At 38.4% G+C, this 14,806-nt stretch overlaps 1 protein-coding gene across 1 annotated transcript in view; it reads left to right on the top strand.

Annotated features, from left to right (window-relative positions):
- Positions 1–399: 399 nt before the first annotated feature.
- CDK14 (cyclin dependent kinase 14) overlaps positions 400–14,806 on the top strand; it is a 599,181-nt gene continuing 584,774 nt past the window's right edge. Inside the window, exon 1 of the mRNA XM_027071858.2 lies at positions 400–498. The gene's annotated coding sequence lies outside the window, so the exon portion shown is untranslated. The remainder of the gene's footprint in view (positions 499–14,806) is intronic.

Here is a 14,806-nt window from a genome sequence, read left to right as displayed (position 1 = left end):
TTAAGCGTCTGACTTCGGCTCAGGTCACGATCTCACAGTCAGTGAGTTCGAGCCTCTCATCAAGCTCTGCTGACCACTCAGAGCCTGGAGCCCACTTCGGATTCTGTGTCTCCCTCTTTCTGCCCCTCCCCCGCTCACAGTCTGTCTCTCAAAAATGAATAAAACATTAAAAATGAATAAAATTTAAGTCGAGCTGCTATAGTAAGTAAACTGGGCATTCTCAATACTTGAATTTGGAATATGTTACTGGGAAAGGAAATGACATTGCACTTAATAAACACTCTCTTGTTAAGTGGAAAATGCAATGTCTTAAATAAAACTGTATTTAAAATTGCCACCGTCCCAAAAAAAGAATTCCAGTTGATTAATCAAATTGATTTTTCTTTAATAGATATTGATAAGAGCACTTTAAAGATGTGAATCAGATTAATTCAGGACTGTTGCTCCTGACATAATCCAGTCTGCCTGCTGTTGAATGACATGCAAAAAAGAAATTGGGTAAGAAAAAAGTTTTCTGAGTAAATTCTTGCATTTATAGAGTGCTTTTGTTTTTTTTTTTTAATTGTGCAGTTGGCATACAATGTTATTTTAGTTTCAGGTGTACAACAGTGATTCAATAATTCTGTAAGTTACACGATGCTCACCATCTGTCACTAATCAATGTTATTACAATATTGTTGACTATACTTCTTATGCTATACTTTTCATCCCCAAGACTTACTTATTTTATAACTGGATGTTTGTACTTCTTAAAACTCTTTACCTATTTTGCCCATCTCTCCACTCCCCCCACTCTGGTAATACCAGTTGGTTCTCTGTATTTATGAGTCTATTTTTGTTTATTTGTTTTGTTTCTTAAGATTCCACATATAAGTGAAGTCATATCTCTGACTTATTTATTTGTGTGACTTATTTTGCTTAGCATGATACCCTCTAGGTCTATTCATGTTGTTGTGAATGACAAGATTTCATTCTTGTTTATGGCTGAGTAATATTTCATTGTATATATGTATACCATATCTTATTCCACTCATCTATCAGTGGTCAGTTAGGTTGCTTCCATATATTGGCTACTGCAAATAATGATGCAGTAAACACAGGGATGTATATATCTTTTCATATTAGTGTTTGTATTTTCTTTGGGTAAATACCCAGCAGTAGAATTAGTGGATCATATGGTATTTCTATTTTTAATTTTTTTTTAGGAGCCTCCATACTGTTTCCATAGTACTGCACTAATTTACATTCCCACCAACAGTTTATGGGGATTCCCTCTTTTCCACATCCTTCTCGCCACTTGCCATTGTTTGTCTTTTTGATACCAGCCATTTTGACTAGTATGATTGTGGTTTTGATTTGCATTTACCTAATGATTGGTGATGTTGAGCATCTTTTAGTGTGTCTGTTGGCCATCAGCATGTCTTCTTTGGAGAAGTATCTGTTCATGTCTTTTGAGCATTTTTAATTAGGTTATTATCATTATTATTTTTTGGTGCTGGTTTGTATGAGTTCTTTATATATTTTCAATATTAACTTCATATCTAGGTTGCCTTTTTGTTTTCTTGATGGTTTCCTTTGATGTGCAGAAGCTTTTTAGTTTGATGTTGTCCCAATAGTTTGCTTTTGTTTCTTTTGCCTACGGAGGCATATCCAGAAAAACGTTGCTAATGCTGATGTCCAAGAGATTACTACCTGTATATTTTTTAGGAGTTTCATGGTTTGGGGACTTAGATTTAGGCCTTTAATCCATTTTGAATTTATTTTTGTGTATGGTGTAAGAAAGTTGTCCAGTTTCATTCTTTTGCATGCAGCTATGCATCTTCAGTTTTTTAAAACAATTCTTTCCTTTTAATCCTCACAAAAACCTTGGGGGTGAAGTGAGGCAACACTTTCCCCATTATCCGTTAGTGAATAAGGACATGGAAGTCAAGGAGGTTATGTGATGTGCTTGCTTAGAGGTGTATAAGAATCGAGAAAGTCTCACTCTTGCAGTTTTATTTCAACTCAACCTCTAGAATCAAACAAGACTGATAAGCAAACCTCCCTAACATTTTCTAAATTATTTTACTCAAACTTGATTCTAAGCTAAAGTTACCATTCTTGAGCAAAGAACGCAGCTAGCTCTTTGCTCAGCGGAATCTGCTATTCCATCTAATCTCCATATGTCAGTATATAAATTGACTAAAGTTAAAAAAGAAAATAAAATATTTACTCAGTGTCTGGGAATGGTGGGCCAGGAAAAATTACCTGCAAGGTATGAAGAGGTAAAGTGTACCTCTGCTTTTTGGTGAGAAAAGTTCAGAAATTATTGTGTTTTGTTTGTTTGTTTTTAAAAGAAGAAGTGACTGTGTTTTATTAATGAAAATTTTACAATACTTAACTTTGGCTAGAGATTAAATGTGAAAACATCCATCCATTCAAAATGATAATTTTTGTAAAATTATTTAATAAAAACAAATGGATCAAATTCCTCATCTGTTTCAGAAATTGTACAGCTTTAAATATTGCCCAAATGTGTATAAGTGCTATATTTGGAACCATTTTTCATAGTAATAATTTCTCACTTTTACTGAGCACTAATTGTGTAATGTGTAAGAAAAAGCTATACCACTCCTCCTGTGTATCTTTTACTCTCACACTACTTACTACCTCACTCACAGCACTTCTGACACCAGATGTGTGGAGTTTTCCCCCCACCAAGAAATTCTGTGACACCAGCTGGGTGTCCTACAAGTTAAATAAATTCTGACACTATCTACCTGGAGATGGCTTCAGATTCCACAGTTTCCCAGGTCCTCCTCTCCCTTTGATTCGGTTATTTGCTAGAACACCTCGAAGAACTCAGGAAAACACTTGCTTCTGTTTACCAGTTTATTAGAGGATATGATGAAAGATACAAATGAGCATCCAGGTGGAAGAGACAGGGAGGACATGGTATGGAGGAAGGGGCATGGGGCTTCCATGTCTTCCCCCAGCACTGCATGTGTTCACCAACCTAAAAGCTCTATAGACCCTGTACTTTGGGGATTTTTATGGAAGCTTCATCATGGAGGCATGAACAATCACTAACTTCATGTTCAGATCTCTCCCTTCTCTAGAGACTAGAAGGTAGGCTGACAATCCAAGCTTCTAATTGTGGCTCGGTCTTCCGGTGACCAGCCTGCCCTCCAGGTGCCCGCTAAGAGTCACCTTGTTAGAATAACAACAAAAAAAATACACTGCCATCATCCAAGACATTTCACGGGATGTGGGCGCTCTGTGTCAGGAATTGTGGTCAAAGACCAAATATTGGAACAGAAGATGTTCCTAATGCCCTTATCACTTGGGAAATTGCAAGGATTTTAGGAACTCTGTGCCAGGAACTGTGGGCAGAGACCAATATAGATATTTTCTATTATCTCACATGTACTAAGAACTATTGCAAGTGGTGGTGTTTGTAAGGATTTGCTTATCTAATTCTCACACAACACTATGAGGTGAGCTCCATATAATACAACATAATAAGATAATGTGTTGTGGCTCAACATAATGTAATTTAATGTAATTTACCTTCATCTTACAGATGAGAAAACTGAGGCACAGAGAGAATGAGTTGTTTCTTGACCAAAGTCTAATAGCTTTGAAAAACTAAGATCAAGATTTGAACTTATGGACTTAAGTGCTATCTTATTTAGATCAAATGCTCTCATGTTAAGCCCACGTTCTTAGTTCAGATATCAGCAGCTTCCCCCATGCTTATCAATAGCAAATAGTGAGTTCACCAACCCCAGGGCCCTAGCAAAGTTTGAAATCTTTCTTTATCATCTTTGCAGTTTCCTAAATATACCTGTAATTCCTTTCTTTTGTCCTCATCCACCTATTTCCCTCCTCCCTTGGGCTCCTGTGCAGACCCCAGGACTGTATCCAGGGCAACCCTTTTATCTAATTGAACTGTTGCTTCTTTTTTTTATGAATCTAAATGGGCCCTACTGTTGCCTTGGCTGCTATGAGGAAAGCCCAATAATATTTTATGCCTACAGAAGAACCTGTTGATTAGGCCACAGAGTCTGGTCAGGATTTGAAGGTGACCAAGAACAATGAGTCCTAACGTTGTTTTCCCTTTGGCTTATTCCAACTTAGCCAACAAGCAGTGCAAGCGATAGATAATAAATAAAGGATGCAAAGGAGTGGCCATGACTATCCACTACCTCCTCAGTTTCCTATATAGTGTATCTGAACCTTAATGGAATTTCCTGACTACAGTGAAAAAGCATTAGATCAGAGGAGCCCAAACTCTGTGCTCACTGCCTCTGGCATGTGTAATAGGGGAAGGAGTCACATCATGGCTCAAGGGCCCACAATTTTTGCCTGCTAGGAAATGCTTCTGCTCCACAGTCATTTAATTCTATGTTCTAGGTTTTGGGGCCTACAGAGAAATTTATCATAAAGCTAATAAAGTTTAATCTTCAAGGCTCCTCAATTCCCCAGGCCCCTGTGAGTGGTGAGAGTTGCTTGGAGTTGTAGAGTGTTCTAGGAGGGAAGGGGAATCCAGGGTGCAATCAGGAAGCATGTCTGTGTAGGACATTTTTGGTATATTTCCTAGAGACCTCAGAAGAAGAGGACTCGAACCTTTCAAGCTCCAATATTTTACTGTGGTTTCTTTTCTCATTCTAAATAAATAGCCAGTTTATACTGAGTTTATATTTGCACTTTTAATTAATTAATGTTTGTAGAGGGCTCATAAAACTGCATCAGCCCCCATAAACATCTGGAGCCACACCTGGGGCCCACCTGGTCCTTGTTATCTTAGCTGAATTAAGTAGGAACTGCAATTTTTGGAAAGAGATATGAGAGCTAGCAGTCTGTTTTGGGTATTCTGTTTGTCCCTCCAGACCCCGTCTCCACCCTCTCTCCCCTAGTCTGTAACTCAGGAGACTATTCTCCTTGTATGCATCCCTGGATCCCTTGCTTTCTAACAGGATCCACCAGTGAGGATACCTATGGGAGGTGGGGCAACTAGAATAAAAGGCACTGATACCCTGGCTCCTTCCTTGCCTGGTCATGGGGTTGGCAGCAGAGTGTGAAACCTGTGTAGTCAATAGGGCCACATGCTGAGAAGGGTCCCATACTTGACTTAATGCTTTGCTGACACAATTTTGAAATTCCTAATTCTATCTTTGAACATATGTTTTGTTAGTGAGGTCTGATACATGAACAGAGGAGATATGCATTATGTGTTTCTGCCATTTCTGGTTGTACCATTTGCATATAGCATCTCCAGTGCCCCATGATAATAGGATTCTTGTACATCTGTGGAGTTCAGTGAGACTCAAAGCAAGTACAAGGTAAAGCATATCACATCCATGACTGATTAAACCCTAAAATGCCTCCTTCCATTTGAACTAAAATTTGCTTCAAATTCAGAAAAAAGGTAATGAATACCATTCTAAGAAACACAAACAACCAAAGAACTCTTACCATATCCTTTATTACTCATGTTACTTCACTGTATTAGCCAACCACTTACACTAAAAGTGATGCCATAGAAAGAAAGAGAAAGATAGGACAATCCACAGTTGCTTTTCTTTTTAGTTCCTCTTTGCTCATCAGTAAGCCAAAGGCACAGTGTCAGTACAATGTGTGTATATAAAGAAGTGAAATAAACAAATGGGTTACTTTTGTGCAGTGTTTATATTTTTCTAATTAAAAAAAATACATATGTACATACAAACTATGGAATACAAATTGTTTCATTTCAGTGATCCTGCATGTGTTAAATGCTCTCATGTTGCATCTAAAATGAACATTGCACATGGTAGGGGCGCCTGATGGCTCTGTAGGAAGAGCATGTAACTCTTGATCTCCGGGTTTTGAGTTTGAGCCCCATGTTGAATGTAGAGATTGCTTAAGTAAGTAAGTAAGTACACCAAAAATAAATAAATAAATAAATAAATAAATAAATAAATAACATTGTACACTGTAAATGGCAAAATTCATGTTAATAATTTAAACTTCTAATTTTTCTTCATTTAGAAAGGTTTTCAATTGAAACATTTAAAACCATGACTGGTCAAGAGAGAAGGAAGAGAGACTGTGGAAGAAAAGCTAAAGCTTTATAATTTGGGACCTTTAACAGCATTTCATTTCTTGCTTTTGTCAGTTTGCACTGAGCTGCAGAGTATGTGCTGGGCCTTGGTTGCCAGCGGCTGCATTCCGCCACCAAAGGCCACAATTCCTGAGAAGTGGCCCTTTCCTAGAGTTTCTGGTCTCCCTGGGTGCCAGGAGTTGGGTTCTTTCCCTTGTGCCTTCAAACTGCTGTTCTAGCATTTCCCATTGTTGCCACTCCAAGGGGTGGAGGTGGGGGTGGAAGCAAAAGACAGAGACTTCACCTTCCCTAGTTCTTTTTTAATTCCTGCCCACAGCTTTGCATGACTTTGATTAGTCTGTCTGTTACACTCTTCTCTTTGTTTTTATATATTTCACCATAGACAATTTAAAACATGGACAAATATAGACAGACTAGTATAATGGATGCCCACATACCTACTATCCTGCTTCAAACATATTTCTTTCACTCATTCGGAGTGTGACATTTGTTTCCTGCTGGGATCCTGACCGCTATGGAGCCTTCCTATGCATTTTGACTCTTCAGGGTCACTACACCCCTCCCCTCAACGGGGAACAACAACTTGGCAGCCTATTTCTGAAAACAGCTGAATAGACATTATCACACAGTTTAAAGTGGAGGAAGTGGTTTTAGACACCTTCCCTGCCTTTTCCATTAAACTTGGTTCCCCAATTCCTTTCCCGGCATCCTGGCTCATCTTAACCAGGCTTTGTTTTGTATCAAAACTACAAAGAGAGGCCATATTTGGTGCTGTCTAAAATAAGTGAATCACATTAATGAACAACATTTATTCCCACAAATTAATAAATGCTTTATCTTCTCACTCATAAGAGAAAAGGAAACACTTGGGAGGAATTTTTTTCTTTGTGAGGAAGTTCTTTTTATGAGAGGATTGATTATGTGGTCATAGATCAGCAACATATTTGCCTTTCACAATTTCATGAGAATAATTTTGTCATTAATGAGATTTGCTAGTAAGGCAGAAAGGTCATATCTATAAGGGTAGGGTCATTTGTAATATGAGACCTTGGTCTCTTTAATCAACAAGAAAAAGAATCATTTCAGATTTAGTCTCTTTACCAGTAGACACAATAAAAGTAATATAGTATTTTATAAATTAGTATTTGGAAATAGATTTTTTTTCATCATGTCCCATCAGGGGTCCATAGAATTGTCTAAATCAATAGGAAGCTAGAGAAAGAAGTGGGGAAAGAACTAATTTTACTGAATGCCTTCTTTATATTATAAGTGTTCTCGGGTTTATTATCAGTTTAATCCTCATGGTAATCCTAGTAAGTAGATGTTATTATAACTGTGGTAGAGAGGAGGGAAGTGAAGCTCAAGGTGGAGAAGTTGCTCCAAAGCCCACAGCTACATAATTACAATAGCCACTATTTATGTATTGTCATGCTTGACTCTGAGCAAAGCACTTTACATTCTATAAAATTTAACCTGTGTCACAGTATGCCCATAATACACATGAGGGGCTTAAGCATCTTGTCACATAGATGAGAAGTGGCAGAGTCTGAATTCTGAGTCAATCCATGCTGATTTAATTGTTTAAAATTTTTATATTTTAGAGAGAGAGCACATGCACAAGTGGGGGAGAGGGACAAAGGCATAGAGAAAATCTCAAGCAGGCTCCATGCTTACCAGCACAGAGCCCCATGAAGAGCTTGATCGCATGACCCTAGACTTTAAATGATTATTTTTTTAATGTTTATTTATTTTTGAGAGAAAGAGAGACAGAATGCGAGAAAGGGAGGAACAGAGAGACGAAGACAGAATCTGAAGCAGGCTCCGGGCTCTGAGCTGTCAGCACAGAGCCCGATGTAGGGCTCGAACTTACAAACCTTGAGATCATGACCTGAGCTGAAGTCAGACACTTAACCAACTGAGCCACCCAGGTGCCCCTCGATCCCATGAGTCTGAGATTATGACTGAGCTGAAACCAAGAGTTAGATGCTCAACCAAATGAGCTACCTAGCTGCCCCAATCCTGGCTGATTTAAATCATTATTCTTACTACCCAGGGGAGATGGGGTACACTCTTACAATTTCTTTTTCCGTCTTGAACTTCTCTTCCCCTTTACCAATGTCCATTCAATCATTCTTTGTTAGATCTTTCACTTTGGTAAAGGACACAAAAGCAAATGTGCACAGACAGGTCCTTTGTCATCATATTTCACTGTGCCATCAGTCTCAACAGTGGGCCTGTTCTTTCCTTGCTCATTTTCTTGTCTAACATAATTTTCTCCTTTCATTGTCTCTAGTCATTTGCACTCAAGTACTCCTAAAAATATTTTAAGAAGCAGTAAATTTCTCACCACATTTCTAAGTTGGTGCCTAAAATTCTTCATGATACTGAAAGAGTTGCAAATATACATATAAATTCCAACACATTATACATAATGACATTTAAAAATAAACTGTCACATCACTATTTGATAACTATCTAGTAGAATCTAAATACTATAGTGATTTGATGCCCTATCATACATTTTAAGTATACGTAAATAAGTTCTTCTTTACCCGTAGGAAATTGTCTTTTGTTTGTTTTTCTTCTTGAAATTATATTTCCATTCCATTTCCTAATATATTTTTATACTTTAAAATATTTCATGAGTAACATGCTTCTATGTAATGAAAATATGTCAATAAACGGAAATCTTTAAAAATTTTTCTGTGACCATAAGATCCTAAATGTTAGAAAAGTCTACACAATTTCTCAAAATAGCATAAATGTATTATAAGTATTGATGAATAATTACTAGACATGAAATGTAAAATTGTATTGGGATTGCAGTTCTTTAGTGAGATGAGTAAAGCCCCAGGTATCCAGGAATGGATATAACAGGCTTAGGCATCAATGCTCAATGTAAGATGTGTAGATCAGAACAAGTGCTGAGAAACTCTTCACCTACATAAATAAATAGGAATGTTAGAGTTTTGTTTCAGTAATAGGACTCAATTCCTTGAATTCTTCTCAGTTATATGCCAAAAATAACATGGTAATCTATCATCAAGATTAGTTCTCGTAATCTCTCATCTGACAACTCTTATCCTTCCCTTTGTGGAAAGCAGAGAATTGGAGTCTATCTGACTTGCAAAAGGATTAGTTTCCCTATCATTAGAGTCATTTCATTCACCCTTTCTTGAGCACCCTAAAGGTTTTTCCACCCCAGGCAATGACTTAGTAGGTTTGGGATGAGTGTGAGGTAGTCCTTTTTATTATCAGGTGATAAAAGCCCAGGAGAGAGGAAAGGAGAGACAGCCTAATTTAGCCTTGACCACAGGAGCTTTCTTGGGTCATTCCATTTTAGGAATGTTTATCTGAAACAATCCATGGCCACTTACCCCCACCTTCCGCCCCACCCGGGGCCCCAGGGAGACCACATACCTCCAATCCCCCAGTTGAAGACCCTGGTCTCTTGCATTTGTTTTTCTAAGCCTTTGCTCATTTGGCACTTTAGAACTTGGCATGGGTGATAAACACTGTGGCTAGTCTTTTACATTTGTCCTGTGAAATGGGTCTTTTTCCTTCCCATATTTAGTACACATTTTCTTAAAATTTAAAAATTTTAAACTATTCCAAAGAGCTCCCCTAGGGCCTTGTAAATAGGACAACTATATGGGCACAGATGTTTATCCTGGCCAATTCAGTTAGAAAGAAAGAGAGAAAGAAAGAGAGAAAAGAAGGGAGAGAGAGAGGGAGGGAGAGAGAGAAAGAGAAAGAAAGAAAGGAAGGAAGAAAAAAGAAAAGAAAGAAAGGAAGGAAGGGAACAAGGAAGGAGGAAAGAAAGGGAGGGAGGGAGGGTGGGAGAAAGAAAGAAAGAAAGAAAGAAAGAAAGAAAGAAAGAAAGAAGAAAGAAAGAGGAGAAGAAAGGAAGATCACAAATACTCTGGAATATAGAGAGGGGGGTTGTATATTATAAGAGATTGAATCCACACAGAAGGGCTGTAAATCAGGCTACAGTTATTCAAGCCTCTTAGGCTTATGCAGACATTGATTGGTTGCCTCCATTCAAAACCTATTCTTCACTTTCTCCAGCAAGAATACCCCCAGCTTATTCTCAGTCACATGCTTTTAGTGGTTGATCCCATCTCTGCTCTGCATGTAAGACCTGGAATCTGATGTTTCTGACTGTAGAATTGATTAGTTCAAGATAACACATGATTCAATCCAAGAGATTTTGCCCATGCTGCTAGAGAGAAAGAAAACATTTAAAAAATTTTAAATATATGTTTTGGCATACGCTACTGACAGAGATGCTTTCTTTGCTGCTGGACACGAGTGAAAACAAGTAACTCCAGGAATCTCTGGTAGCCATCTTTGAACCACAAGGGCAGAGGTCTCTTAAACATTATTTGTTTGTAGTACAGTTTCTTTTTCCCATCTTGAGCTACCCAGAGCTCTTGGCAGAGCCAAGAAATAGAAAAAACCTGGGAACTGGTCATAGTCATTCGATCTAGGATTAGCCTCTCCCTGATGAGGATAAATTCCCCAATATTCAGTTATGTGAACCACAATGAATTTTTCTTATTGCTTGTTAACCTGAATTGAGCTTCCTGTTACTTGCTACGTAAAAAGTAGTAATGAATATAATCACTACTGTAATCAGAACATCTCTGCTTTTATTTTGTTAGTCATTCCCCCCCACCCCCCACACACACTTATTAGGACTAACATGTGTATGGTTTAAAGTCAGGATACCATTTCTTAAAAAGATTGAAATGCCACAGGCCTAGATTTCCATTCATTTCAGTAAAGAGATATTTGTATTTATATGGGTCAATATAGCACCCCTCTCTTCTCTACCTGATGTCCAAAGATATTGAGATCTAGATCAAAATGTCAGCGTTCTTTCTGATGGAGTTTCTGTAGTCATAGCTTAGTTGTATCATCACACAGTAGGGTTCCTAATACTTTAGGCCTGAACTGGGCTTCACACTCAGCCACAGGCAGTGAACTAGCACAGGCTTGTTCTTGTGAAACTCCTGACAAGGGCAGGCAGACAGATACACACTCAGTAGACAAGCTGGCTTCCAAAGGAAGGGAGAAAGGAGGGGCATGGCTACAGCATCCAGTGTCTTATCCCAACCAGCATTTCAGTCCTCTTATCTGGAATGAAGAGGGAGGGGCAAGGGATGAGAGTCAAGAAAGCAAAATACAAAAGTATGCAATCAGAATTGTGGGAAATACAAGGAGGGAAACAAGCAAGGCTTTGTGAAAAAATAAATGAGCAAGGTTGCTTGAAAATGGGTAAGCTGGAAGTCTCTCTGAGATGGCATTTAAATTGAGACTCAGATGAAAAGAAGTCTGTCATTCAAATGAGAGGAGGAGGTTAGAGTCAGGGAGCATTCCAGGTATAAACAATAGCAAGTATAAAACCCCAAGATGAAGAAGAGTTGGGGCGGTAGGGGGAGTTAGGCTGGGGATGAACTATGTGGAGCTGTGAGTGACAGGTGTTTGGATTTCATTCCAAGGGCAGCAGGAAGTTGTCAAACCATGGAACAGTTTAAACAGGAGAGTGACATGAACTTTCATGGTTTAAAAAGATCCCTTTGGCTAAAATGAAAATGAATTGGGCAGGTATGAGAGCAGAGACAGGGAGGTCAGTTGGGAGGATATAGCAATAGTCTAAGTGAGAGATAATGATGCCCTGATCTAGAGTCGTGGTGGTAGAGATGAATAGAAGGAAAAGAGACATTTTGGAGCTCAGCAAGACATAGTTTGCTGATGGATTAAATATAGTTAATCATATTATAAATACGATTAAGTATGGGAATTAAGGGGCATCTTGATTTTTGGTTAGAGCAAAAATGTAATTCATCTTTTGATCCTTCTTCCCTTTCTTCCTTCTTTCCTTCCTTCCTTTTTATCCCTTTCCTTCTTCTCCTTGTATTACTACTATTCTTATTACTTTAATGTTTTTAAGTTTATTTATTTATTTTGAGACCGTCAGTGGGGGAGGGGCAGAGAGAGAGGGAGAGACAGAATCCCAAGTAGATTCTGTGTGAGGTCAGCGTGTAGAACCCCACAAAGGGCTCGAACTCATGAAACCATGAGATCATAATCTGAGCTGAAATCAAGAGTTGGTTGTTTGACTGGGCCACCCAGGTGTCCCATATTTTTATTACTTTTAGTATGAGAAGAATACATCAGTATTTTATTTGTAGACATGTAAAGTTTGAGATATGTAGTTGAGACTCAACTTATGGGTATATGGATCTGGACTTTACATTTGGGGCATACATTTGGGGATTATCAGCATTTAGATGGCTATTAAAGTTATGAGAATGATTGAAAGGACCTACAAAAAGAGTAGATAAAGAGAAGAGGCCAAGGAATCTGAGGGTCCTCAACATTTAGGGGTCTGATAGAAACACAGGAGCTGGTAAGGAGATTGAGAATGAGTAACCAATTGGATAGGTGGGAAACCAGAGTATAGCATCATGGAAGCCAAGAGTATTTCGACTTCAAGGTGTAGCCAACTGTATCACATAATCACAAGTACTCTGAGAGCACTATAAGATGAGGACAGAGAGGTCTTTTGCATTTGGTTTCATGAAGGTCTTAGCTTGCTCTTGACAAGAGTGATTTCAGCAGGGGGAAGGAAACCTAACTAGTACATTGAAGAATGAATGGGAGATGAAGAAATGGAAGCAGAGTTACAGGCAACCCTTTTGAAAGATATTGCCATAAAGAGAAGTAGAGAAACTATAAAGTTTAGGGAAGGAAATGTGGGGACAAGGGAGGTGTGTGTGTGTGCTTAAAGATGAGAGATTTCAAAGCTGTTTGTTGCTGATGGAGATGATCCAGTAGAGTAGGAGATTGTGACGTGCAGGAGAAAAAGGTTAGGCAAAGCAGCGAGTTACGTCCTTGAGAAGGAAAATGAATCCAGAGCTTAACAGTAGAGACTGAAAATTGAGAGTGAAGGCCTGTCATCTACCTGTCAGGAGAAAACAAGAAAGTGGGAGGAGAAGTGAGTAGGCAGAGATGAAGGAGGGTCCATCTGATGCTTATGTTTTCTTACTGGTATTCAAGACCTCAGATAGAGTAATATAGTTATATCATCCCCAATAAGCCCAATGTCTTATAATAATATTTTTAACGCTACAGTATGTAAATCAAAATATGATTTAATTTATAACATTGTGAGAATTTTCACAGATACAAATTCACAAAGAAAAACAAATTTCTTGGTCAAAGCTTGTGTGTCAATTTTTTCAGTAAGAGTACATTCTAATCGACTATATTTCAAATTAAATATAAGAAACCAAGAGTAGTTTATTATGATGATTATAGATATAATTATTGACATTTGGAAGCTGCTTGCTGGGTATACCAGACAAGTAGAATTTCACATTAAATAGACTGAGGTTCAAACCTGTATAGGACTGAGTGCTTTGCACAGAGAAAACTTTCCATGGCTGGAGAACTGCATTCTTAACCTGGGCCAGGTATTTGAAAAACATGCTGTTGTAGTTATAAGGGAGCATACGGAGGGGGCGGAATGGGTGGGGAGAGAAACATTACAGATGACTTTGTGCAAACTCATCACCACTGTTGGAAAAACAACACAAAACCACAACCAAGTCAGTAACATTATCTTTGGCTTATAAAGAATGGTACATTTTTTTGGCTGACTATCATCCTCAATAATTTATCTTGTTGTTACATAATGTGTTTCCTTAAGAAAACTCAAAATGCCCTACACAAGTTATTTCATTTGTCTTCACTGCATTATGAAGCTGAGAACAGAAGGGAAGTTGTCTAGACTAGGGCTGTCTAATAAAAATATAACACAAGCCACATATGAAATTTAAAATTTTCTAGTAGCTACATCTTTTAAAAAGTCAAAAAGAAGTAGGTGAAATTAATCTGAATGTTATATTTTATTCAAGCCTATATATCTAAAATATCATAATTTCAACATATAATGAATATAAATAATTGTTTATGAGATCTATTCTATTGTTGGTACCAAGACTTTTATTTATTTATTTATTTATTTAAAAAAAAATTTTTTTTTCAACGTTTATTTATTTTTGGGACAGAGAGAGACAGAGCATGAACGGGGGAGGGGCAGAGAGAGAGGGAGACACAGAATCGGAAACAGTCTCCAGGCTCCGAGCCATCAGCCCAGAGCCTGACGCGGGGCTCGAACTCCCGGACCGCGAGATCGTGACCTGGCTGAAGTCGGACGCTTAACCGACTGCGCCACCCAGGCGCCCCCCAAGACTTTTTTTTAAAGTTTATTTATTTACTTTTTAGAGAGCGTGACAGAGAAAGTGAGAGAGGGAGGGGCAGAGAGAGAAGGAGAGAGAGAGAATCCCAAGCAGGCTCTGCACTGTCAGCACGGAGCCAGACACAGGGCTTGAACTCACAAACCGTGATATCATGACCTGAGCCAAAACCAAGAGTTGGACAATCAAGGCACCCCAGTACCAAGTCTTTGAAATCTGGGGTGTATTTAACACTTAGAGTATGTATCAAGTTAGACTGGGCAAATTTCAAGTGCTTGGTAGCCACATGGCATCTCAATTCTAGATAATAATGTAAAGAGCGAGGGTCACAGAATCCAAAGTCTGGGCTCTCTTACAAGTTAATACAATGTGAGTCAGAGTTTATCACTGGTCTGTTCAAAATCTTCCCAAGACTTCTTATCATTCTTAGAACAACAGCTAAACTCTGGGG

This window comes from Acinonyx jubatus, chromosome A2 (genome assembly GCF_027475565.1).
Source record: "Acinonyx jubatus isolate Ajub_Pintada_27869175 chromosome A2, VMU_Ajub_asm_v1.0, whole genome shotgun sequence".
Classification (NCBI taxonomy): Eukaryota; Metazoa; Chordata; class Mammalia; order Carnivora; family Felidae; genus Acinonyx; species Acinonyx jubatus.
This window is presented reverse-complemented; position numbering and strand designations above follow the sequence as displayed.